Source organism: Mus caroli, chromosome 3, assembly GCF_900094665.2.
Source record: "Mus caroli chromosome 3, CAROLI_EIJ_v1.1, whole genome shotgun sequence".
NCBI lineage: Eukaryota > Metazoa > Chordata > Mammalia > Rodentia > Muridae > Mus > Mus caroli.
This window is the reverse complement of record NC_034572.1, coordinates 62,898,097-62,923,635: the sequence shown is the minus strand read 5'-3', so window position 1 is coordinate 62,923,635 and position 25,539 is coordinate 62,898,097. Positions and strand designations below refer to the sequence as shown.

Genomic DNA, 25,539 nt, shown 5'->3' with positions numbered 1-25,539 from the left:
TCAAAAAACTACCTTCAGGTGGACGTGTCTGTTTTGGATTTCTGTTCTAAGACCCAGACAACTTCTTGCGTTCCTGATTAAAATAATCATCTATATGTGACAAAAGTCCTAATAACCTCAAATTTGATTAGTTTAAAACTGAACTTTTAAACTTTCTTCCAAGATCAGATCTCCTTTCTGTATTGCCTCTTAGTCAGTGGTAGCATCTTTTAGCAGTTCCCCCTCCCTCTCCCCATGCCCTCATCTCCCCTACAATATTGCCAAAGGCCCTTCTGCATCGTCCTCTTCAACAAGTTTATCCCTTGCGACACAAGTATTTGTCTCTCTTCTCAAGAGAATCTTTATAAGCTATGTAGGAAAACATAAAGTTGTTTTCCAGCCTTTCATTCTGAGGTAGTGTCTATCTTTTTCTCTGAGATGAGTTTCCTGTAAACCTAGGATAGCAAAAACTCTTCTCAAGGATAAAAGAACCTCTGGTGGAATCACCATGCCAGACCTAAAGCTTTACTACAGAGCAATTGTGATAAAAACTGCATGGTACTGGTATAGTGACAGACAAATAGACCAATGGAATAGAATTGAAGACCCAGAAATGAACCCACACACCTACGGTCACTTGATCTTCGACAAGGGAGTTAAAACCATCCAGTGGAAGAAAGACAGCATTTTCAACAAATGGTGCTGGCACAACTGGTTGTTATCATGTAGAAGAATGCGAATCGATCCATTCCTATCTCCTTGTACTAAGGTCAAGTCTAAGTGGATCAAGGAACTTCACATAAAACCAGAGACACTGAAACTTATAGAGGAGAAAGTGGGGAAAAGCCTTGAAGATATGAACACAGGGGAAAAATTCTTGAATAGAACAGCAATGGCTTGTGCTGTAAGATCGAGAATTGACAAGTGGGACCTCATGAAACTGCAAAGCTTCTGCAAGGCAAAAGACACCATCAATAAGACAAAAAAACCACCAACAGATTGGGAAAGGATCTTTACCTATCCTAAATCAGATAAGGGTCTAATATCCAATATATATAAGGAACTCAAGAAGGTGGACTCCAGAAAGTCAAATAACCCCATTAAAAATGGGGCTCAGAACTGAACAAAGAATTCTCACCTGAAGAATACCGAATGGCAGAGAAGCACCTGAAAAAATGTTCAACATCCTTAATCATCAGGGAAATGCAAATCAAAACAACCCTGAGATTCCACCTCACACCAGTCAGAATGGCTAAGATCAAAAATTCAGGTGACAGCAGATGCTGGCGAGGATGTGGAGAAAGAGGAACATTCCTCCATTGTTGGTGGGATTGCAAGCTTGTACAACCACTCTGGAAATCAGTCTGGCGGTTCCTCAGAAAATTGGACATAGTACTACCGGAGGATCCAGCAATACCTCTCCTGGGCATATATCCAGAAGATGTCCCAACCGGTAAGAAAGACACATGCTCCACTATGTTCATAGCAGCCCTATTTATAATAGCCAGAAGCTGGAAAGAACCCAGATGTCCCTCAACAGAGGAATGGATACAGAAATTATGGTACATTTACACAATGGAGTACTACTCAGCTATTAAAAAGAATGAATTTATGAAATTCATAGCCAAATGGATGGACCTGGAGGGCATCATCTTGAGTGAGGTAACACAATCACAAAGGAACTCACACAATATGTATTCACTGATAAGTGGATATTAGCCCAAAACTTAGGATATCCAAGATATAAGATACAATTTGCTAAACGCATGAAACTCAAGAAGAATGAAGACCAAAATGTAGACACTGTGCCCCTTCTTAGAATTGGGAACCAAACACCCATGGAAGGAGTTACAGAGACAAAGCTTGGAGCTGTGATGAAAGGATGGACCATCTAGAGACTGCCGTATCCAGGGATCCATCCCATAATCAGCTTCTAAACGCGGACACCATTGCATACACTAGCAAGATTTTGCTGAAAGGACCCAAAGCTGTCTCTTGTGAGACTATGCAGGGGCCTAGCAAACACAGGAGTGGATGCTCACAGTCAGCTATTGGATGTATCACAGGGCTCCCAATGGAGAAGCTAGAGAAAGTACCCAAGGAGCTAAAGGGATCTGCAACCCTATAGTTGGAACAACATGATGAACTAACCAGTACCCCGGAGCTCTTGTCTCTAGCTGCATATGTATCGAAAGATGGCCTAGTCGTCCATCACTGGAAAGAGAGGCCCATTGGACTTGCAAACTTTATATGCCCCAATATAGGGGAATGCCAGGGCCAAAAGAATGGGAATGGGTGGGTAGGGAAGTGGGGGGGCGGTATGGGGGACTTTTGGGATAGCATTGGAAATGTAATTGAGGAAAATATGTAATAAAAAATATTAAAAATTAAAAAAAAAAAGAAAACATAAAGTTCTTAGTGAAGTCCTCAGGAGTGTGACTGACAGCTGAGCCCCTTCTCAAAGCCAACCTCCATCACCTCCTTCGCTGGCCATTGCACTATGCCTGGTCATCCACACCAAGGTTCCCCTTAGCCATCCTCTGCCCTCTCTTTAGGTTTGTATTTTAATTCAGTTGTGCTTTGTGTGTAACATTCCCTAAGCCTCAAAGGATTGCTCCCTTTTTTTACCAGTAGTGTGGTAGTTAAAATCAAGGCTCATCTTGAACAGTAGCACCCCTCGGGTCACTTCCTGCATGCCTGCACCACTGTCCGAACCATAGACGACTACAAGATGCTGTCTATTGTTAAGTGTCTGTGTGTTAACTGCCCACAGAGCACCGTATGCCGTCCATCTCTGCCACGATGAGTACACAAGCCTCTATAATATCTGGGGAATTTGTAACAGTCTTTCCTTCTGTATAATGTTTCTAAATATAAAATGAGAGAGAGAGAGAAGGAAAGGGAAAGGGAAAGAAAGGAACACACCAGGGCAGAGATTAGAGTCTTTCCCCATGTTTTCCTTCAAGTCTGAGTATTTATAAAATAGGATTCAAGGAAATAGGTAAATAATTATCTAGCAAATTACTTGGGGCCAGCATTGCATCCACATCACTGCCAATGTCACATGGATCCATATACCTCCCCAGGAATTAAGATCAAACATTCATAGTAAAGGTGACTCAGCCTGCAGCTCTCACCCCCACAGGACCATGAGCGAGAGACCGAGACTTCGACACACGAGTCTCGGGGCTGAACTTAAGACCCAAATCACAATCACAGTAGACACACTTGCACAGATTCATATCAAACACAAAATTTCCTTTAGGAATCCTCCTCTGCCCTCCTAATATTATTCTCTCTACTCCTCCACTGCCCTTACGCTGAGTGGCTGATCAGCAATAAGTTCTTTGCTTTCTGAACTCTTATTGAGTTTGACACCACCACCACCACCACCAACAACAACAACAACAGGCAAGAGGAGAGAGGACAGAGGAGGGAGGAAGGGGGAGTGTGAAGTCCCTCTCCATGGAGTCTTCCTTGCTGGGCCATAGATGTGGCCCGGTCCCTGTTCCAGCTGAGCTGGTCTTCTCTCCTGGCTTCAGCTCTTCCTGGTTTCTAGTAACTAACTTGATTCCTTCCCTTTCCGAGTGCTTCTTCTGGCTTGGGCCTAACGGGTTCCCATTGTTGCTAGCCCAGGGTGCACTACTATTGTCCTTAACTCTGCCACACATCCATAAAGTCCTTTGCTAGACACAGTGACAATAATTGAGAAAGGAATATAGTGGGATAGCTTATGACAAAGACATTAGATCTTAGCAACTGACAGAAATAGTCTTCTACCCAAGAGGCACGCTGTATTGTCATTTAAGAGAAATGAGGGGCATTTAAAAACATACCATAAAAACTGCATGAAGGTTTGAAATGGTGTTACCATCAGTTCTTGAACATAGATTGCTTCATTATTCTTGGGCTTTTATAATTGTCTTCACTTGTAGAACTCTTGTAGCAGCAATGAAAAGCTTGTTAAATGAAGGTAAATGGACTGAAGTCAATGATGACGTGCTTGGCCCAATCCTCCTCTGTTTATCTTTAATTTTGTCACATCTTTACAAAGCCCCAGAGGGATGGAAACAGCCTTACTCTGAACATAGGCCGAGCTGGGCTTCAAATAAGCTCCGCCCCCATAGTGTGTGATTAAGACCGTGTTCTCCAACTCTTCTCTTTTTAAGGATGTGAGCACACAGTCACATGGTAATCCCTCTGACGTCATGTTAAGCTCTGTATACTGTTTCTTGCACCACCAGGTTTGTTTGTTTGTTTGCCTGTTTTGGGGCACCATAAAGAATCTCTTGAAGTATCCACGGTGCATAAAAGCCTGGGCAGTCAAGCCTAACAGACTAAGGTTTAAATTCCAGAGCCATCATTCCCTATCTGTGGCAATAAGCAAGTTACTCATTTCTCTGAGCTTCCCTTCTCCCATCTAAAATGATATCCTTCCTGCAACAGTATTGCCATGAAGACAGAGAGACAAACAGATACCCTGCACACGTGTTTGTGGATTATGTATACGATTGCCTGCAAAGGCTAGAAAGAGGGTAAAATCCTGGGAACTCCGGTTAGAGATGGTTGTTAGCCAGAATCCAAGGGTACTGGAAACTGCACCTGGGACCTCTGTAAGAACAGTCAGTGTTCTTAACACATAAGCCAACGCTTTAGCCTTCAAGCTCTGTATAAATGGTAATGACGATGTTACTGTCATAAAATTCATTTCATGTCTGATTAGCACCAAAACCATGGGCCTCACCTGCAATGGAACCAAAGCATAGGAAGAAATGGTTCTAGAATACCAAGCTAGCACCTTGCTCAACATCTTGTGCTAGTCCATGATGTTCTCTAAACAAACCCTGTTTAAATGATCAATGGTTTCTAGGCTTCACAGTCTAGGACAGACTTCTAAAGGATAAACAGTAGGCTAAGTATCTTTACTTGTAACAACAGAAAACAATCAAGGCAGGTTGATGAGGTTTGTGTTGTTAAAACAGCTAGGCCAAGCCTGGTAAAAACTCCAGTATTCAGAAGCTGAGGCCTAAGGATGATGCAGAATTTGAGGGCAGTCTGGGCTACAGAATGTGTTCTAAGTCAGCCTGATCTATACAGTGAGACCCTAAATTAAAACAAAACAAAACAAAAATAAAAACCAAAAAACAAACAAACAAACAAACAAAACACCACCAACAACAAAACAAAAAGAAGCAAAGAAAGAGGAAGGAAGGAAGAAAGAAGGAAAAAACTCCCCAACTCCTACTTCCTATTTTAATGAAATTATTTTAAAAATAAAATTGAAAAGGTAGATTTAAAGGTAAGGTAAGGCTGAGAATTGCAATTCTTAAAGAAAAGTTAGAGGCCAGAATTTATATGTCAAATAAGAGTTGAAGGTATCTGGTGTGTCTAAAGACAGCAACAGTTTACTCATATACATAAAATGTAAGAGTTGAAGATAAATTTACTTGAAAATGTATGCTGATTAAAATATTATTAGCACCTTTCTTTTGTCGGCTTCCGTCCTTCAGAGAGCAAAGCAACTCAGTTCTAAAATGCTGAACCATTTCAAATGGAGAAAGCACACACCTTGGTGATACTGTAATTAGCCCTGTGTTGCTGCTGTTGTTAAGTTTGGTCTCCTGGGGTTCAACTCTCTCAGAACAGGGTCATTTGTTTTGTTTTGAGACAGGGTCTTGCCGTGTACACCAGAACCAGGCTAGCCTGGAACTCACTGTAGACCAGGCTGACCTGGGACTCAGATTTGTTTCTGCCTCTGCTCCCCAGTGCTGGGATCAAGGGTGAGCACCACCACACCTGGTTACACTTTGTTCTTATGTAGCATAAACTGACCTGTTCGTTTTGTGCAAGAAAATGGAGTCAGCTGATAAGTGGCTTCAGCTGGCGGGCTTTCCATCGTTTCTGATTTCTAGACAATCTTCGCTTGCTCCGTTCCATCTTAGCTATGAGTGTAGACCGTAAGATGCTTTGGTATCTACTTAATATGCTGTGCTTAATCTCAATGGTTTGCTTCCAAACACCACAATTGATCTGGTTGTTCACCTTCATTCCACTCACAGATACTAAAAAATAAACATTCTTTTAAAAGAAAAGAAAACCTTCAGATATCTCAAAACAACTCATTTTAGGGTTTCTGAAGGTTAAAAAAAAAAAAAGGTTTTCTTCAAAAGTTGCTGAGAAATGGCCTTGGTTTTCTACACTCACAAAAGCCCTAAGTTTTGCATTCTAGAATCCTAGAACCAAATATAAACCACAAAGAAATGCAAAATTATAAACCACAAATGCAAGTTACTTACTGAATAACGAAATGAACACAGAACAGAAAGGTCAATATGTAGCCCTTACATGAGCCACTTTCCACAGTACGCCATTTTGATGCCAGGAGAGAGATCTGATAGCAGATTCTGAAGAGCTCATTCTATTTCTGACCCTGCTTCTAAAGCGTAGAATACAAATGGTGACTTTAAACCTGAATGTTCATGTCCGTTGTCCGTGCTTTAGTAACTTCTGAACCTCTGCTAGTTACTGCAAAGATCAGGAAAATCCTAGAAAGCTATCAAATATCCTCCCGAATACTGAGCTTACAGGAACAACTGAACGAACTGAAGAAAAGTGAGGATTAGTCGTGAAGTCACAGGCTAGCATCCCCTCATAGGAAACAGCACTGTCCTCAACTTTTAGGACCATGGGAATCACCCGCAGCTTGACATTTTGCCTCATCTAAGCCTTATTTGTTATTTAGTTTTCATTTCAAGAACCTATGAAATACCACAGTCCTCCCTTTTGCAAACCAGAATCTACAGTGTCCCGGGGATGCTGATGCTGGTGCAGCTAGCCAGGAAGCCACACTAGGAGATGGTTTAGGGTGGTGGGTACCACATAGCATCCACTCTCCATAGCAGAAGGCAGGCAAGGAGTGCATCATCAGATATTAGACAAACTCCACTCTATTCATGGCCGCCCACCCTCCCCTAGGGAGCAAACATTTTATGTCAATTAACTAGAAAATATTAACTTTTAATGCTCTAGAGATCCTATCATTATACAGTGAAAACAAGGTCCAGTTTTCCTACAAACTTTGAGGGTACGTTTAAGAAAGCTGATGAGGTTTTTGCAGGCACCCTCCCTCACTCACACACACACACACACACACACACACACACACACACTTTTGTTGATTTGGAAGGCTCAGAGAGTAATGGGATTTGCTGCCAAGGCTGACAACCTGAGTTCTATTCCAGAGACCTACAAAGAGAATCTTTGAATCACTCCCATTTTGTACTCTGCCTGCCACACGGGGCCTGTAACATATGTGTACCCACCCGGTAAGTAATGCAGTAACCACTGCACAGCTCATGCAAGTCAAGGCATGAGGCCTGGCCGTCCGTCCTCTTCCAAATGCAGGAATCCTGACTGCAGGGATTCCATGCTAAGTTACTGTGGAAATACAGGCAGCTTTCATGCCATTTTATAGAAACCTGTATCTTGCTTAAGAGTACACAGTGTCTAAGAAACTTAAGGCTGCTGATCAATCACTTGTGTTTCTTTCCTGACATAAAAGCAATACGTGTTAATATTGGAACATATAAATACAGAAACAAATTAAAAAGGCAGTCAAGTCCAACTACAATCCTTCTGCCCCCCAAACAGCTATGAAACTTCTCATGTATTTTCTTCTAGTCTTTGTCAATATCTATAAAGGTTATACCAATAATTGCTTCACATTCATTTTCTCCTTGCTAACCAATTGTAAGAATATCAAGCCAGGCAGTGGTGGCGCACACCTTTAATCCCAGCGCTTGGGAGGCAGAGGCAGGCGGTTCTCCGAGTTTGAGGCCAGCCTGCTCTACAGAGCAAGTTTTACAACAGCGAAGGATACACAGAGAAACTGTCTTAAACAACAACGACAAAAACAAAACCACCCCAAACAAACAAAAAACTACCAAAAAAAATTCCAATTATTCTTGTAGAGTTACTTTGCAGCTTAATATTTTACTGTACAGCTGAGCCACAGCTTAGTGCTTGGTATTACCTAGAGTAATGTCACCAAAGACCATACAAAGACCATCAGCATTCATTGCTTCTGTGACATTTGCACAGTGATATTAACCAAAGTAGGATCTTCAAGGTAATTTCTGTATTCCCTTCAACATGAGGCAAAAATAGAAATAAGATCCTACTGACTAGAAAGTTGGGTATACAGATAGATAGACAGACAGATGATATAATTGAGATATAAACATCCATATATTTCCATGTATGTAATAAAAAACATCATATACTTATAATTAATGAAGTGCAATGATTTCTGTTGAGGTGTTGTCTCTCTCGTTATGTTAAGTCCTCGCAGGGCTGGAGAGACAGCTCAGCAGTGAAGAACACTTCCTGCTCTTCCAGAGGATCCAGATTCAGTTACTAGCACCCCTATGGCGGCTCACAACCGTTTATAACTCCAGTTCTAGGTGATCCCATGCCCTCTTGAGCGTCTGTGGACACCAGGCATATGTGTGCTACACAGTCATACATGCAGGCAAACACTCATACCCATAATTAAGATAAAAAAGAGAGAAAGAATATTAACTCTTTGGTCACAGGCCCTAGAGGAGAACAGAACACTATTTGCACTATTTAGTTAAGCAGACGCGTACCAAACAGTCTTCTAAGTATTCATGTTTATGCTCATTAACTCTCAGCTTTAATCAGAGTAGCTCCTCTTTCCAACACTGGCAAATACAGAATCTCATGTCTGTGTGAGGTGCTGAGAGTGACAGGTTAGTCTCAGCACTAACCAAGATATGTATCCCATCCCCTCAAAGGTCTGAAGAATGTTGTGAAGGACAGGGTGGAAAGAAAGTGAGGCAATACAAAAGGCCATGAGCTGCTCTCTCCTAGACAAGACACAATCACTGCAATCATGACCTTACAATCACTACGAATCCCTCGATGGGGTCTGCACAAGAAGGAACCCGTCAACAGCCAGGCATGGATAGGGAAGGGGCTCTGGGACCCCGACTCTCACCACTCAACTGCTTGATACTGATAGATTCCAGAAGGAAGAGATCATCGGCTTCAGCTGTGTTCCCACTGTGACCCCCCACCCCCACCCCACTCCAGGAAGATGGCTCCCTTGCTGTGGGACCTGTTAACTTGGATAGCAAATGCTCAGAAGGCCGGGCAGGTCTAGAAGTGGGTCCCAGCTCTGTCAGTTCCTATGTGGCACTGGGGCCAGTGGGGTTTATTCCTCTACCCCTTGTTTCTTGTTTATAAATAGAACTGGCACCATCTACTAAGTAGGCTTGCAAAATAAAACCCCAAGCACAGCATCTGGAGTTTGGTGCTAGATCAAGGGGAAGTTCTATAAATACCGCAAAGTCAGACAAGCAAAGCAAACACCCTGAGATAGCTAGAGTGGAAAACAGTGGACTTGGGGGAGCCTACCAGACTTACCGGTCTGGCCCACTATTTAATACAACCTGCAACATGTTAATTAATGTGTCAGAGTCTCCCTCTCCACGCCTGTAATTCTGTAAACTTGCTAAGTTAGACTTTGAGACCACCACCTCACAGAGAGCCCAGTCCACAGTGAGCGCTCATAGACAGTAGCTAGCAAGCAACATCACTACCACTCAAATGCAGGTCTTCATAAGGTCTGCTGAGGTGGGGGCCCCACACGGAGGTGCTCGCCTGTAATCCTTGCACTCCAGAGACTGTGGCAGAAGGATCACAAGTTCAAAGCCAACCTGGCCTACACAGCAAGCAAATTCCTGGGCTACACTAACAGCAGGTTATCAACGTGGTAAGGCGAGCTCTCAGAAAAAGAAAAAAAAAATCCTGATATGCAATTATGGTTAGGCAGGAGGGCAGGGTAATAGAAGCCTCACAATGAAGAATCAGTGTCTTGTCAGGTTTTCTTTCAGGATAATTCATTTAAAATCCTTTTCATGAAATCTGACACCAGAGCAATCACTGAGCAAGCTCTAAGCAGGTCTCACTGCTCATTAATATAAATTAAATTCCCCAAGAGATGCGTGACTCTCTAGGTGACACTGTTGATATTTGCTGGATTTCCCTCTGACCTCCAAACATCAGCTATGAAGAAGCTACTATTCTGATTCTGACTTTGAGACTACCTTTGAGAATAACCTTCTTGCCTTCTTCATTTTTCACAGTGGCCCTCATTTAACATATCATTCGCATTTCATGCTTGGCATCATGTAAGAGCCTGCGCTGTAAAAGAGGAGTCGCTGAGAAGGGAATCGCAGGTCTGGTCCGTTACTTTTTACTGGAGAGTTTAGCTTCTCCATTAAATAGGACAGCTGGTTTGTTTTTCCTCCTTCAGAAGTCAAAGATAAAATTCTTCATGTGGTTCTCAAACACTACTAATTACATTAAAAGTATGGTCCCTTTATTGAAACGCTGCTGCTAGTCCATCTTGTGGGCATTTGATGAGCTGCTTTCAAGGGGAATACTGTGTTCTTGCCAAGTGAGTGACTGGAGAGTCGGGACACGGGATACGGTTGTAAGAAACTCACTGGTGCACTCACTAATCTCACTGTTATAGGAAGTTGCTCACACCTGTCATCCTGGCACTCAGGAGGCTGAGGCAGGAGGATTGCTGTGAATCTGAGGCCAGCCTAGGCTACAGGGTGAGATCCTGTACATCATAAACAACAAAAAGGAAAGAAATGAGAAAAGAATAGTCAAAGGCACAGCACAGACTGGAGTGGTTCGCGTTGCCCCTTCCGTGCGTGCCCAACTATCAGGCTATCTAATTATCACAGTGCCATTCAGGGAGGGACTTTCATCAAGTGCAGAGTCTCACAGTTGGGACAAGTTCTGAGATCACCTAAATTAAGGCATGTATCTCGATTATATCTACAGAAGTCATTTGCTTGAAGCTTTAAAGTTCGTTCGCTATCCAAGGCAATGCTAACATTGAGCTTTCTTGGTCTCTGCCCCATTCATGTTTCTTTACATAGAAGTAGGATGGAGGCCAGCTCATATGAACGAACTCTGCTACAGTATACAGGGAGGGGCATGGGCAGAGGCCTCAGAAAATAAAGGGGACCATCCAGTCAGGCTTGGGGGCACTGTTGCCATCGGGGGTTAAATGTCAACAACAACGGAAATGCCAGCCCACTTCTTATAACCAGACTAGAAATCATTTTCTATAAAGGATGCTCACAGTCAAAGAGGATGAGCATCAAACCTACACTTAGTGGGAATACTCAAAGTTCAGAGCACACCAGGAAGTGAAGCAAGTCTTCCCACTCATTACAGAGCCACTTGGTTATCTGAAGCTTTCAGGTGGCCTTCTTTAGTCTACGCGAAGTCTCACAGTGCCAGCCTGAAATATGACTGTCAAGTTCCTACTGGAACTCTATGTTCAGAAGTACAAGCTTAGGAGGCAATAATTAGAGTTTTCCAGAACAGAACTGCTCCATTACTCATAACAGCTAAAGGGCCATGGTAAGAGTTAAGAGAAGACAAAGACCCAGAGCTTAGACAGCATTTGGTGTCAGTGTGCATCCTTGGGGTGGAATGTGAGGGACACAGCACCTGGAGCATGCTGAAAGTGAACTGTTAGGACCATGGTAATTCCTGCTGAAAGTAGTTAAGGGAAGTTTTGTCCTTATTGGAGGAAGAGAAGAGGAAAGAAAAGAGTCTAAAGAATTCTGGGCAGGCTTTGTCGAGCTGTTAGAGAGACTGGTGATTTTCAACACGGGTGTCAATGATAAGACAATGATAAGACAATCGGTTTGCCGGAAGAGCTTGGGGCATTTTTCACTGGCCAGCATAAGCTGAGAATTGACTGTTGGGTTTCCTCTACTACAACCTTGTGGAAATATTAAGGGATGAAGTTAATGAGGAAATAATACCATCATGATTAACATAAGTTTTGTTTAATAAGGTGAAATGTAGTTGTACAACAGGCTGGGCCACAACATACCAAAGTCCGATATGGTAATTAGGAATTTGAAGGAAAGAGGGGAGGGGTAAATGGGGCAGTTGAGAGAGGGGAGAAGGGGAAGAAGGAAATGTAATTATTGAAGGATGTCGTTTCCCTATTTTCTTTCTCACCCCGTTTATCCTTTGAGTAGAGGAAGGCTACTGATTTGTTTGAGTTAATTTTATATCCAGCCACTTTGCTGAAGTTGTTTATTAGCTGATGGAGTTCTCTGGTGGAATTTTTGGGGTCACTTAAGTGGCAGGCTGTGCCCACGATCATTTTCTTATGAAAAAAAATGCTAAAGGCAAGCTCCATAGTTCATATATTTTATACTTACAAAAGAAAAACCTAAAAGAGCTTATACTTAACAAGACAGGCAAAGCAGACACACTTCTGGGGGCTAATATTGTTGCTAAGTAAGTAATAAGGTCTCCAGAACTGAGGAGTCAGTAAGAAGCCAGGGCTCGCCCTGCAGCCCTCTCATCTCAGCTCCACTATGAACTGGTATTGTGATCTTAGTACCAAGAGAGTGAGGAGCCTTGTTGGGCTTCTCATCCGACAAAGGAAACACATCTTTCCTTCCTAAAGCTACTGAAATCTATTTATTCTCAAGGTATGGGGTACATGTCTTGCAACTCAAAAGATCACATGATCTGTTCTTCCCTCAGAGACTAGAATAAACCCCACACACTTGAGCATCTGACACACAGTGCTAGGTGAAGTCCTCCCAAACCAGTAGATAAAGTTAACACTTGCACATCATATAGGGGTCAGGCAATGGTAGCACACACATTTAATCCTAGCAAGGGGAGACAGCCGTAGGAGGATCTCTGTGAGTTGAGTCTAGCCTGGTCTATAGAGCAAGTTCCAGGTCAGAACTACATAGCGAGCTACATACATTCTATCTCAAAACAAAACAAAAACAAGCAAACAAAAAGCCACCAAAGCCCCCAAAAAGCCAATCACAGGTGTTTCATGGCACACTCTTAGCCTTTTTCTGTATACGCTGGTGGCTATATGTAAAATAAATAAGTAGTGTTACAAAGCAAACAAAAAGCCCAAAATTAGTGTAAATTAAGTTGTGAGAGTATAATGCTGGAGTGTCAGACTTTCAGGGTAGTGTTTATAACGGTTGCAGAAATATTTCTTACCCGGCTGGTAAGATGGCTCAGTAGGGAAAAGCACCCTGTTGCTGACACTGATGGTCTGAGTTCCATCCCAGGGAGTTACATGGTTGGGGAAGAGAGCCAACTTCCATAAGTTGTCCCTCTGACCTCCACTACCACACTGTGACATGTGCACACCCACAGACATCACACACATATAAGACAGATGTTAAACAGTATCTGCTCATAACTAGCCATAGACCCTCACTTTGCTCTGAAAAATTAATTTAAAAAGCAAATTCCAGACTGGGGAGATAGTTCCATGGTTCAGAGCACTGAGCTCTCCCAGAGGACTGGGGTTCAAGTCCCAAGCACCCACATGGCAGCTCACAACTGTCTGCAACTCCATGATCCAATAGCCATTTACACAACTTACTAAAATGGTCTTTAAGTCTCACAGATTTATATTTTGTTTTGTTTTAAACAGCAATGAAGGCAGAAAATGATTTAAAGACTTACAAGGTTGTTTCTACTGTGGGGCCACAGATGAATCTAACCTGGCCATCAGGGAGGGGTAACCTTGGTCTTTTTGATGTAGGCACTCTGACAGAAAAGCAGCACAGCTGTTCACCTTCATATTATGACATCTAGCGCCTGGTCCCAGCATCAGGAAAATGGCGGATGAGACCTAACAGCCAATTCTGTTTGCTCATGTCCCAGGGACACAACTGAACACAATGCTGAGTGAGCAGTCCCAGAGCCTAGCTGGAGGAAAGGCACCCACTGTGTGCCATCTATGATGTGCTTAGAAGTATCTCAGCCTATACATATTCCTACAGGCACTTTCCTACGCTGACTCGGTCTTCTATAGAGATAAAATATTTGTCCATCACAAAAGGAAGGGAAGATGTTATTTCAAATAGGAAGCACATGGATCTTGATGAGAGGAAAGCAAGCTCAGAATACTCTGAGGATCTTGGTCAGGAAATTAGGATGTTTGCTTCTGAGTTACAGAGAGCATCTATGATACTATGATGCTACATTTAACATGCAATGATCAGATAAGAACTCATTTTATGGCAACAATATAAAGGCATACATATAACAGAGACACATGAGCTACAGCTGTATCATTCTACCTGAAAACTAGAAAAGCAAAACCCAGACATTTAGACTTTTAAAAGAAAAACAGTTATATCTAAGCCAGCTGTGGTATTGCGCATCTTTAATCCCAGCACTTGGGAGGCAGAGACAGGAAGATCCCTGAGTTCAAGACCAGCCTGGTCTACAGAGCCAGTTCCAGGACAGCCAGGGCTACATAGACAAACCCTGTCTTGACAAACCAAAAATGAAAAAAGAAAAAGAAAGAGTTATGTCTAAAACAATAATGCTTTGTACCCTTTTCATGAACTGCAGGAATCCAATGACTAATTGCAAACTTCTTCACTCCTAGAGAAGACAGTGCGTAAAAATGTGACTTTTATCTTGCCTCTGGTCTCTTAAGGGTTGAGTCTGAGAAACACACATACACAGCGAGACAGATATACTATTAGCCACAGAACAGATCATTCCTAACACTAACACGATCAATCTACAAAATCCATAGCCTACTTACACTTTGCTAACAAGTTTATATGTATGTTTTCTTTCATGGCTTTCTATAAAATCTTTTATTAACAAAAATTGAGCCAGTAGGGGAGAGGAGAGTAGACCTTAATTAACTGTTCATACAAGTGATAAAGAAGGATTTCTAATACCTTAGGTCAGGCCAGTAAAGGAGTTGGGACAGGAAAGAAGAGGCTGGAGAAGGGCAGAGAAGGGTTTCTGGGCATCCTGAAGCCCACCAGAATTGCCAAGGGGCCTACACTACTCCTACCCTCCCCCATACCTGCGCATCCCCACCCATCTACAGGTTGATTCAAAAGGATAAGGTAAAGGTGACTGAGAGGAACAGACCACCAGTACCTTGCTCATGGAAAGAGAGTGTCTTTTGGGGAGGTGTCAAGTCGTGGTGCCCTGGAAGCTGAGGTCCAGAAATCAGAACTACCACACACTGAATTGCCTCTCTGTGATGTAACACTACTTCTTAGCTCAATAAACTTCTGGGAAGTTTTAAATAACGATGCCGGGTTGTTACTTGGTTTAATGGTATACAAGATCTTATCTGTCACACTTTCCTTCCCTAGTACTTCAGGAAACCCTAAAACAGCATGAAAATGGCCCTATTCCATGGTCTGGAGGCTCTGGGCTGGATTAAATCCCTGGAACTAGTGCTCTGCTGCAGTGCTCAGCTTTTAAAGACCATTCCGCTAAAGCTCAACTACTTGATCCCAGTTTACTGGGAAGTGGCTTCACAGTGGTCAGCAAGCGCATTACTCACTATGAACAATGTTAGCATCATCAGCTCCGCGGGGTTCCTTGCACCACAGGGGCAGAGCTCAAACATGTGGCTCATCTCTACTGTCTATGGAGAAATGAGGCCCCTTGTCATTTCTTCAGTGGCATTGCTTTCCAATCCTCTGTCCTTTGTAGTAGGTTTCAGCAGCTACAAATCCCCGCACCCCAGGTCCCAGGAGAGCCATGAGTTTCTGCCCACTACATTTGTAGACCACAGCGTTATGCTGTCAGGTCAGCAAGTGTGGCATCTACTGCTTGTTCTACTTAAAGCTGTAGCCTACTGAGAAGGTTTCAATTGTAAAGTCTAATTAATCATACAGAGCTCCCCACTACTGAACATAGCTTTGCTATGAAGCCCTTTAATTGTCTGTAACTGCCTGGTTTCTCCCTCTCTTTTTAAAAACGCCCCATCACTTTGAATGTCTCTTTAGACAACAGTCATTTTCTTCCAATTTCATCCCGCATTTGGATGGTAAATTCTTGATGGATCGGAATTGTGTCATCCCTCTATTTAGATGAATAAATTGAGGCTTTAGAAACTGGAACAACTTGTCAAATGACAGCAAGTGGCAACGTGGGAACTCACCGCCAGCTCTGAGTAACTCTAGGCTCAGGCTAGTTCCTCCCCTTATCCTCTATATCCCTGAACCCTTCCTTAGACAGCAAGTTAGAAGTTCCTATAGCAAAACAGGAACACAGCGCACCGCCTGTGGGAGGTGGGAAACATTAAAGTGATGTTCTCCCGATGGGCCACCATTCCTCCAAGCATACCTGGGGGAACAACAGCAATAGCAACACCACAAGTAACTGAATTTGGGGGCCATTATTTTTACCTTTTAAAACGTATGAGAGAGGAGATGTAACTCAGTTGACAGAGTGCTTGCCTAACATGTACAGAACTCCGGGTTCAATTCCCACCATGTTAATAGCTAGTCAGGGTGGCAGACATCAGTACTCTTAGCACTCAGGGGTTGGAAGCAAGAAGATCATACTTCCTGCCCATCCTTGTCTGTAGAGTGAGTTCAAGTCCGGCTTGGGATACATAAAAGCCTGTCTCAAACAAAGATTTTTTAATGTGAAAGGAAAGGAAACTTGAAAAAGTTAGATGGATACTGGCAGCTTTATTCAGGACACGTGAGATCATTTAGCACAACCCTATACTGTGGTGCATAGAGTTCTGAGTGTGTATGTTTCATATTATAAAAGACATAGGACATTAACATGTCTTGTTACATATCATGAAATACAACTATCCTTCACGAATGTCACATAATTCACTAGAAGACTATCTTGTAGCAAGGAGCTTTAACAGTAGCATTTCACAGTACAACACATACAGTAACTGACTTCAAAGCCATGAAAAAAAAAAATGCACGTTTATTGCCAGCATTTCTTTCCCCGTCAATCCTCTTCTATCCCTTCAGCTAGCTTGCTTGTGGCAGTGCATAAATGTATATACCAAAACTCATGGAACTTGTCAAATGCTTGCCCTTTATTGTATGTAAATTATAATTCAACAAAGTAAACCTAAATTCTTAAGCATGCATTTAAATAAATTCCCAAGCCAAATGCTCTAAGATCTAACATTACTAGAATTACAGCCAGCAGCAGCCTACTCTGTGCCAGCGCACGGTGATTAAGTGCAGCAACCCACACGGTGTCTGACATTTAATGAGGAAGTCACAAAAAAGTAGAATGTGCTTCACACCATGATTAATATAGGGTCCCTATATTTAGTTTCTGTTTGAACATTTCCCCTCCTTCCCCTCCATCCCTGAACCCTGCTGAGGACATAGTATAAATCTGAAGGGTAAAGATCACAAAGTTTTGATGAATGAAACAGACAAGAACAAGACAGACTCTCGCAGGACAAAATGAACTCCCACCCCCACCCCCGTTGTCATTTTTAAACTGATTGTAGTTATTTCAAGTAACCTCCGAGCGTGTATCAAAGTAAGCTGGGGATAGCAATGATGTGGGCTCTTTACACACTTTTATCTACAGCAGATAGAACCACGTTCCTTCGCAGAGAGGCATGTTCAGATCCTACTGCTATAGTTCTGGATGGATGTCTGTGGATGACCATATTTGCAAATGAGAGAGAATGAGAGAGGGAAGAGAGGAAGAAAACAACAATATCAAAACCCAAAAGTCCAGTACCATCCCTTGGAGTCAGAGCCTTATTAGAAGTAAAATACAACAAAAGTAACAGATATCACTTATCATGTTTCTTCACATTAAAAATAAAACCTTTGTTGTCTGATTCCTATAATTCGCAGCATAAAAGCACAGTACTCTTTAATACCTAGTTAATGAGTATGCAGTCATATTTTAAGAGAGAAAACATTACCTCAGAGAAGCCTATTTTTAAATGCTTCTGAATCGTTGGAAAAACACTAAGCTGCCCTCTTCATTAAGAAACAAATGCAATCAAGAGTTCAACAATCAACAATTACCATGAAGTAAGCCAAAGGCACGATACCCTACTGTGAAGGGACACTGAATTTTACTACACCCATACCCTACTGTCAATGGATTTGAAAGGATGTTGAATATGACTAAGAAGACAGAGAAAGGGATCTCTGGACAGGGTCTGAAGCAGATGGGCTGGGGGGTGGGGGTGGGTAGGAACAGGCATGAGGAAGAAAAGAGAGTGTTAACTTTGCCATACTCCAAATGCTCAAAGTCAATCCGACTGACTCAAGAGTTGATACTGGCTCCTTGGGAGTTACTTTCAGTTAAAAACGGAAACAGTTTAGGAGAGGTTTTTATACTGCTCAAAGGCGCATTTGATAGAAAATTTAAATAACGTGAATCTAAGTGCAGATTCTGTGCTTAGGAAAAAAATAAATAAATCCACAAGACACTATTTCCCCAGGAATATGAAGTGGTTGGAAGACATATTTGGGAACAGAACAGTTTGGACTATTGCTAATCGAATAGCAATGAAACCTCCCTCTCCACAGCAGTAAAATTTTATGATAAAGCTCCATCCAGAGGTTTGGAAAATGTTGCTGCATTTATTTTCCAGAAACATACATCCAGTCAGCACAAGTTCTTCTCCAAAGCACAAAACAGCCCTTACCTAAGTAGCTAGCTTGCCAAACCCTTCACCTTTAGAAATTTCCTAATAGCTCTCATTTCCATTTTTCTAGATTTACTGTAATCAATCATAAATCTGAAAATTCGTATTTCCTACTTACTTTCAGATATAGCCAAAATGCCTAATATGCATCATAGAACACAGGGGTGAATGGAGGGAGGGAGGGAGGAAGGGAGAATGGCAAAAGGAAAGTACTTCACTCCCCCCCCCCCAAAAACAAACAAAGAAAACAAAACAAGAGCATTGCTCCTCTCCTGCTGCTGCAAGATGGCCAAATTTCTTCTCCATGCAAGGAATTGCACATTGCTGGAAAAAGCATGTCCCCCTTTTATATCAAAGGAGGTATTTCAGGGGCTGTTGCACACTGTCCCCTAAAAATCAGAGCCACACAGAAGAGTGAGGGCTAACTCCAACAGATAGGTACTTACAGAGGCCCACCTCTGTGCACACCATCTTCTCTCCCTCTGTTGTGCTCTCTCTTCCTCTCATCTCCCCTCCCCCAAGCACTACTTCTCAAACTGGGGTCACCAGAAAAGTACCATCAGCACCATTTGAGAGCTCATTAGAAATCCAAATAACCTTTGACCTTCAGAATTCAAAACTGTAGAATAAAGACTTGGAAGCCAATGTCTTCAATTCTGTGGGATTTTCGGTCTGAATAACTTATGTACTATTTATCTATTCATTCTGCCTTTGAACCATATGCCACTCAAGTTGTTGCTAAGCATTTGAAGTGTATACATGTAGTAGTCAGTGTTCACACACATACACACACACACACACACAGAGAGAGAGAGAGAGAGAGAGAGAGAGAGAGAGAGAAATTGGGAGTATGGGGGGAGACTTACTAAAGTGCCAAGAATGGCTGTCTGCCAAAAGAAAGTCCAAGAATCTAGTTCTTCAGTCCATGAGGCTGGATGTCTCAGTTGGTCTTCACTATATGCTGGAATCCTAGAAGTAGGCTCCAGTGTTAGTCAAGGGATGGACTTGGCATTGAGAGCAAGGGCAAACAGGCAAAAGTAGAGCAAGCTTCCATCTGCTATGCCTTTTATATAGGCTGCCATCAGAAGGTATGGTCCAGATTAAAGGTGGATCTTCCCATCTCAAAAGATCTGGATTAGAGGTAGGTCTTTCCATGTCAAATAATTTAATTTATAAAAATCCCTCACAGGGCTTTTGTTAATTCCAGGTGTAATCAAGTTGGCAACGAAGAAGAGCCATCAAAATACATTTCTGACTTATTTATAAGATCCTCGTCTTACCATGTATCCAGGAGTGCCTAACCTTCATAGAGTTAACAAGCAAGAGGAAATATAATGACCATCCATGCCTGACGACAGGAACTGGAACCACTGGGCAGAGCTCTTTTTGTAAGTGTGACACTCCCATCCACCTGGGATTTCCGTTCTCCGTAATCTACAGTCTGGGGTCACTAAGAAAGACTCCTCCTCTTCAGGGATGGAACCACTCAGCTTTAGAATGGAACACAAAATTTACAAAAATTATTCCCCAGAGGCCTGGAGACCTTAAATGAGGAGAAGGTGAGGAGGGGCAGCATTACCCTGTCAGAGGAACAGGAGTCAAATGAGAGGCTTGCTTAGCTCCCCCTGTGGCAGGATGTAACTGTGCCATCTCTTTTAATATGGAAAAAAAAAAAAGGTTTTTTGTTTGCCTTCTACGTGTTCCATTCGAGAAATAAAAGCAGATATTTCCCCTTACACAAGATTCCTCACTATTCTTGGACAATATGTAACCAGTTCCTTGGCTAATGAGAACAGTTCTGGGTTTCCTGTTGGAGGCTTGGTGATGGTTCCTGGGCACAAATGAACTAAATGTGCTAAGTTGTCCATATGATGACAGAGATCACCAAGGGTCTCTGTCTTCTGAACCTAGTGCTGAAAGGGGGGAGGGGTTGCACATGTATAAATAAGGCACCCCCGGGTCTTTCTTCTTGTTGTTTACTTCTCCAATACACGAATTTATAAGTTTGAAAGTCAATCTGAGAGGAGCCAAGCTCTATCAAAATGCATATGGAAAAAACCCCAGTGAGATGGTACTGAAATACAAGGCCTTTGAGTGTAAAAATATCAGAAAGGTCCCGGCTTCCTAATGCTATGTGTGGCCTTATTTAAAAACAACAAAACCACCACCACAACAAAAACCTCACCAGATAGCTCTCTCTCTTTTTCTCTTTCTTTCTCTTCCTCTCTTCAGCAGATACATAGACAGAAGGCAGCCATTGGTACACAGAGAAGAAGCACACTAAGAACCAATGCCCCATACGTTGGTCCCAGACTCCCTAGCTTCTACAACCATGGGAAAATGTCAGTGTCTGATACTTTGTTACAGCAGTCCAAGGAGACAAACCCAAATCTCAATCCTGAACCCAACAATGATCCCTCACCAGAACTCTTAGCGCAAATACTTGCTAGAGCTAAGTCTTTGGTTTGCATGTATGAGCATGTCAATGCATGTGTGGACTGAACTATCTAGATGCCATCCACTTGGACCACAGTGATAGCCTATAGAAGCAATGGATGACCAACATTCAAGAGTAAAGGTCATTTTCACATGTAAACTATCTTTAATATAAATGTAGCAGTAAATTAATCTGGTGGCTAGTCCCCAATAACCACACGGAGAAATCAAGATTTATTTTCACCTGCACCTCAATTGCTGACAGGTTAAAGGATCTACCTTAACCTCCTATGCTAATCTGGCTGCCTCCCTGTCCCATCTCAGGATACTTGCATACTATCGGGTTCTTTGGGCTTCGGGTGTGTTTTCATGATTTCTCTCCAGAACTTCTTCATAGCTCCAAATCCTCTATCCTCCAGGCTGATCTGAATTTCACTCTCTCCTTCTCTCCTTTCTCTGGCTGTGAACATCCTGCCCTAGTCTCTATTCTGCCAACCCACTGGGTGCTCAGCATTTATGGACAAGGCAGAGAATAAATGGTAAGAATTGTTTATACAAACCTGAGACAGGAGATTCTTGGTATAAGCATTACAAAGCCGGGTCTGGATTGCAACAAGATATGAGGGCAGAGAAATCAGCAATTGAATGGCCCAAAGATAAAGTTTAAACAGTGCACAAAAACATCATGTCTACATTCATGAACCAGATACAATTGAAAACAACAGAAACCGCTTAGATTGGATAAGATCATGTGTGTTCCGGATGACATGGCTGGAGACAGGAAGCTGTTAGACTGGAAATGCACACTGAACAAAAGCCTCCTCTGAATGTCAGAACAGAATGACATTCACAGCTTGCCTGGAGCCTGGGAGTGGGAAAAACTCTAAAGGTGGCAAATGTTAAATGTCTCTCTGACTTGGTGAGGATGGAGAAGGTTCTCTGTTGGCAATTAAGCTTCCCCAACAACTTTTAATTGCAAAGGAATTTTTACAGACTTGTCTGAGGACATGTTTAAACTCTTGGCCCGCATACAAATTATAACTTCTGGGGTAGCACTCAGATCTAGGTCTCTGCAGCAAAATTCCAGGAATAAAAACTTTCAGACTGGCATAAAAGAAGTAAGTCTCTGTCTCTGTGCAGGTTCCTGCAAAGCTACAAGTTCTAGAAAGTGGCAGTGGCACCGCGTTCTCTGTGGTCAGTTAGCGAAACTATGCTTTTCCTCTGCAGCGCTCATATTATGATTACCTGCCTCCGTGCAGAAGTCATTCCTGAACCATACAAAAATAGCAATGGCTTTCTGTCACGGCCAGGCTCAGGCTGCTACACTCAAAAACCACTGTGAAGTCTTTTCTCATTCCCCTGTATTAGTAGGGAAAATGGGACCACAGCCTCCCGACATGGTGCTCCAACCACTACAGTTGTGCCCACATTAAGTGGAGGGCTTCTCATAACTTGATGCCGGGTTACCAATTTTTCAGAGACCCTGCTGTTTGCTAGGAAATCAATTCATCTAAATAAAGGATTCAGCGGTGCCTGCATAGAGGAATAACGCAGCGTCTGCAGTAATGTGCAGAGCACTTTCAGAGAACAGCTTCGGGCTCCGGTGAGAGGCACAGAGAGATTGAATTCTCCTCACATTTTATTTGCCAATGTTCAACTATAAATCATCTCAGCTCCTGAAATGGGGCATGATGCACATACAGGACCACTGAAGTAATCAGACTCTCACTAAGTACCAATACAAGCCTCCAGTTCTCAATCCACCCGAGGCCAGCACAGCTTGCCCTCAGTCCATGCTAGCAAGTGTAACAGAGAAAATGCGCCATCAACATACTCGAAACCAGAATGGCCCCACATTCTTCCCTCAGAAGCCCTCAAACTCTTACGTTACTTTTACAAATCATTTGAATGAGAAGTCCTGAAAGCAAGAATGTTAAATACTCAACAATTGGTATTAAGATTGTTTTGTGTCCTTTGGGCACAACGTATATACTACCGACAACTTCAGAGCTGGGAAGATGCTCTGCCAGTGTTGAGGACCAGACCAGATCCCCCAAAACCGGGGAAAATGCTTGATAGGTGTAGCAGACTGCCTGCAATCTCAGCACTTAAAGCCGGCTGGACAGGCAAGCTGTAACCACAGCGTTTGATCCCAGGGCATTTGCCTCAATAATGAAGGTAGACAGTAATAAAGGCAGATTCCTGGTGCAAATTTCAAGTCTCTCCAAGCACATAAACACATATGAATACATCGACATACATGTGAACATGCATACACACATGTGTACCAATCATACAACTTATGTTTTCACACTTTCCCTAGCAGGGTAAACAACTCACCTTAATAGTACTCAGGACCAGGCCTCATGGCAAATGGAAGGTACAGAAAGTGTGTCCTTTCCAAGGGAAAATGAATGTACAGAGGGAATATTTACTGTGGAGAATGCTTTACAAAAACAAAAACAAACAAACAAAAAACAGTGTCAAGAAGAAGGAAGCAAGAAGACAAATGAAGAAACCTCACTCAGCCATTACACATATACAGCATGGCCATTACAAACACAGAGACCCTGGACTGACCCTTAGTCCTGCATTGGAATCCCAGGCACTAACTACATGACCCGGACAAGTTTCACTTTGTAGGGAGCAGAGGAGGCCTCTAACTCCATGCCAGGCACATGTAGGCCTTCTCATTAAACACTTGGCACAGTGCATGGCACAGAGCTGGTCTAGCTGGCCCACAGCCTATAACATACAGACACACACACACACACACACACACACACCCTTCTATCAGTCCTGTTCCCCTAGAGAATTGGGACTAATAGAGATAGTAAAACTCTGTAACTTTACTCTCAACAAATAATTTTACAGTATAGGTAAAAGGTGCATGAAATTACAAAACAGAACTGGGAGGACTAGATCAACTAAGTCCCGTATCAACAATCCTGTCTGTAATACAGGCCTGCTTCTACTAAAGGGTCTAAGTCAGGTATTCTAGCTTGAATGTTTATAACATCATCATTCTAGATACATAATACTACATCATAAACCCAGAGTGGACAATATGGAGGGTGTCAAGGAGCTGGAGAAGAGAGGAGAATAGGAGAGCTGCTGGCTGAGACAATGGCTGGTGATCGTGGCTACGGAGACACTAGAGCCTGAGAAGGCCATTGGGACAAGGAAAAGAAGTTCCTTGGGTGATCTGGACCCCACAAAGACCCTGATTTTGAAACAAGGCCTAATCATTTCAGTTTTTAATAGATACTTGTGAAGTTCTAGCCACTGGAGCTGGTAACTTAGTAGGTAATATCCTGTAAAACCTGGCCTTGTCTGGCTTCAGATACATTCATGTTATAGACATGGATAGGCACAATAGATGTTTTTAATCTAAATACAGTTTTTATTTAGGCCTAAGGATGATGAGAGACCCAAGGCTGAAGTTGTTGCAGGGTCCCTAAATGACAGCGTTCCTAACTGCAACAGAGTCCCACATTTCAACAAGCACCTTAACTTCCCACAGACAATCTCTTATTATTGTACGTGGCCTGGGCTCTGTCCTAGCCAGAGGACAGAGCAATGGAATGCTAATATCACCTCTATATTATGAAGATGGTACGTTGGATCCAAGCTCTATTGTCCCTTTGCTAGGTGGAGAACAGAGACTTTAAAGGAAATGCCCAGGTGATTTTTATGACTGTGTGTACCGAGTGCACACTGGAACTTTCTCTACCACAGGTCAGTTCTCCATATGCACCACTGCATTCCTGCCCAGGCCACTGGGACACTGTATCGAGTGTGTCAGAATGTGGCAGTGGCCCAAAGAGCAGCCTTTTGTAGATGGGGTTCCATTAGATGGAGATGACCCTTAACATAAAGTCAGTGGATTTCCCAAAAGTCTGAAAGAAAGTGTCATAATAATATCATATAAGAGGGTTTACCTACTGGCTCATTCCAGGGATAGTAGAATATATCATTCCTGCAGCAGCTCCCACAAATGTAGCCACTGTGGCTGAGGCTTTAAAGATAACCACAGGTGCATACATTCCCCTTAATAAATTATTTTGTATTCAGTGATGTAGATGGACTGTACACATACACATTGGAAACAGAAAAACAGGAAAACTGTCCCACTTATAATCGGCTTCCTCAAAACATTCTAGTATTCGTTCCCTGTGAACTAAACTACAAGAGGTTTTGGACTATCTAACCAATAGTGCTTCTCTGCAAATGAACTCTCCAGCTGCTATCACAGACAGGCACAGTAGAGAGAAAACAATGGACACTTTGCTTACAGTCAGTAATATCTACTGAAGAACAAAGAAGACTAAATCTTTGCAAGTTGTTAAAAGAACTAGGACCCTCGTCTCTTTCTCTTCCGGTCTCAGGCGCTGCGGGAGCCGCTGGTTACCGTGCAGACATGGCCAAGTCCAAGAACCACACCACACACAACCAGTCCCGCAAATGGCACAGAAATGGCATCAAGAAACCCCGGTCGCAAAGATACGAATCTCTTAAGGGGGTTGACCCCAAGTTCCTGAGGAACATGCGCTTTGCCAAGAAGCACAACAAGAAAGGCCTGAAGA

The 25,539-nt window shown here is 42.7% G+C and overlaps 1 protein-coding gene and 1 pseudogene across 3 annotated transcripts in view; one reads left to right on the top strand and one right to left on the bottom strand.

The window, feature by feature from the left end:
• The window catches only part of Ppm1l (protein phosphatase, Mg2+/Mn2+ dependent 1L), a 254,782-nt gene that overhangs the window by 102,739 nt on the left and 126,504 nt on the right, over positions 1-25,539 (bottom strand). The window contains exon 1 of one of the 3 annotated variants that reach the window (XM_029475251.1): positions 8,999-9,019. The exons of the other annotated variants lie outside the window; for them this stretch is intronic. The gene's annotated coding sequence lies outside the window, so the exon portion shown is untranslated. Of the gene's footprint in view, positions 1-8,998; positions 9,020-25,539 lie in introns of those variants that run through there. 3 annotated transcript variants of the gene reach the window in all.
• The window catches only part of LOC110290973, a 2,133-nt pseudogene continuing 673 nt past the window's right edge, over positions 24,080-25,539 (top strand).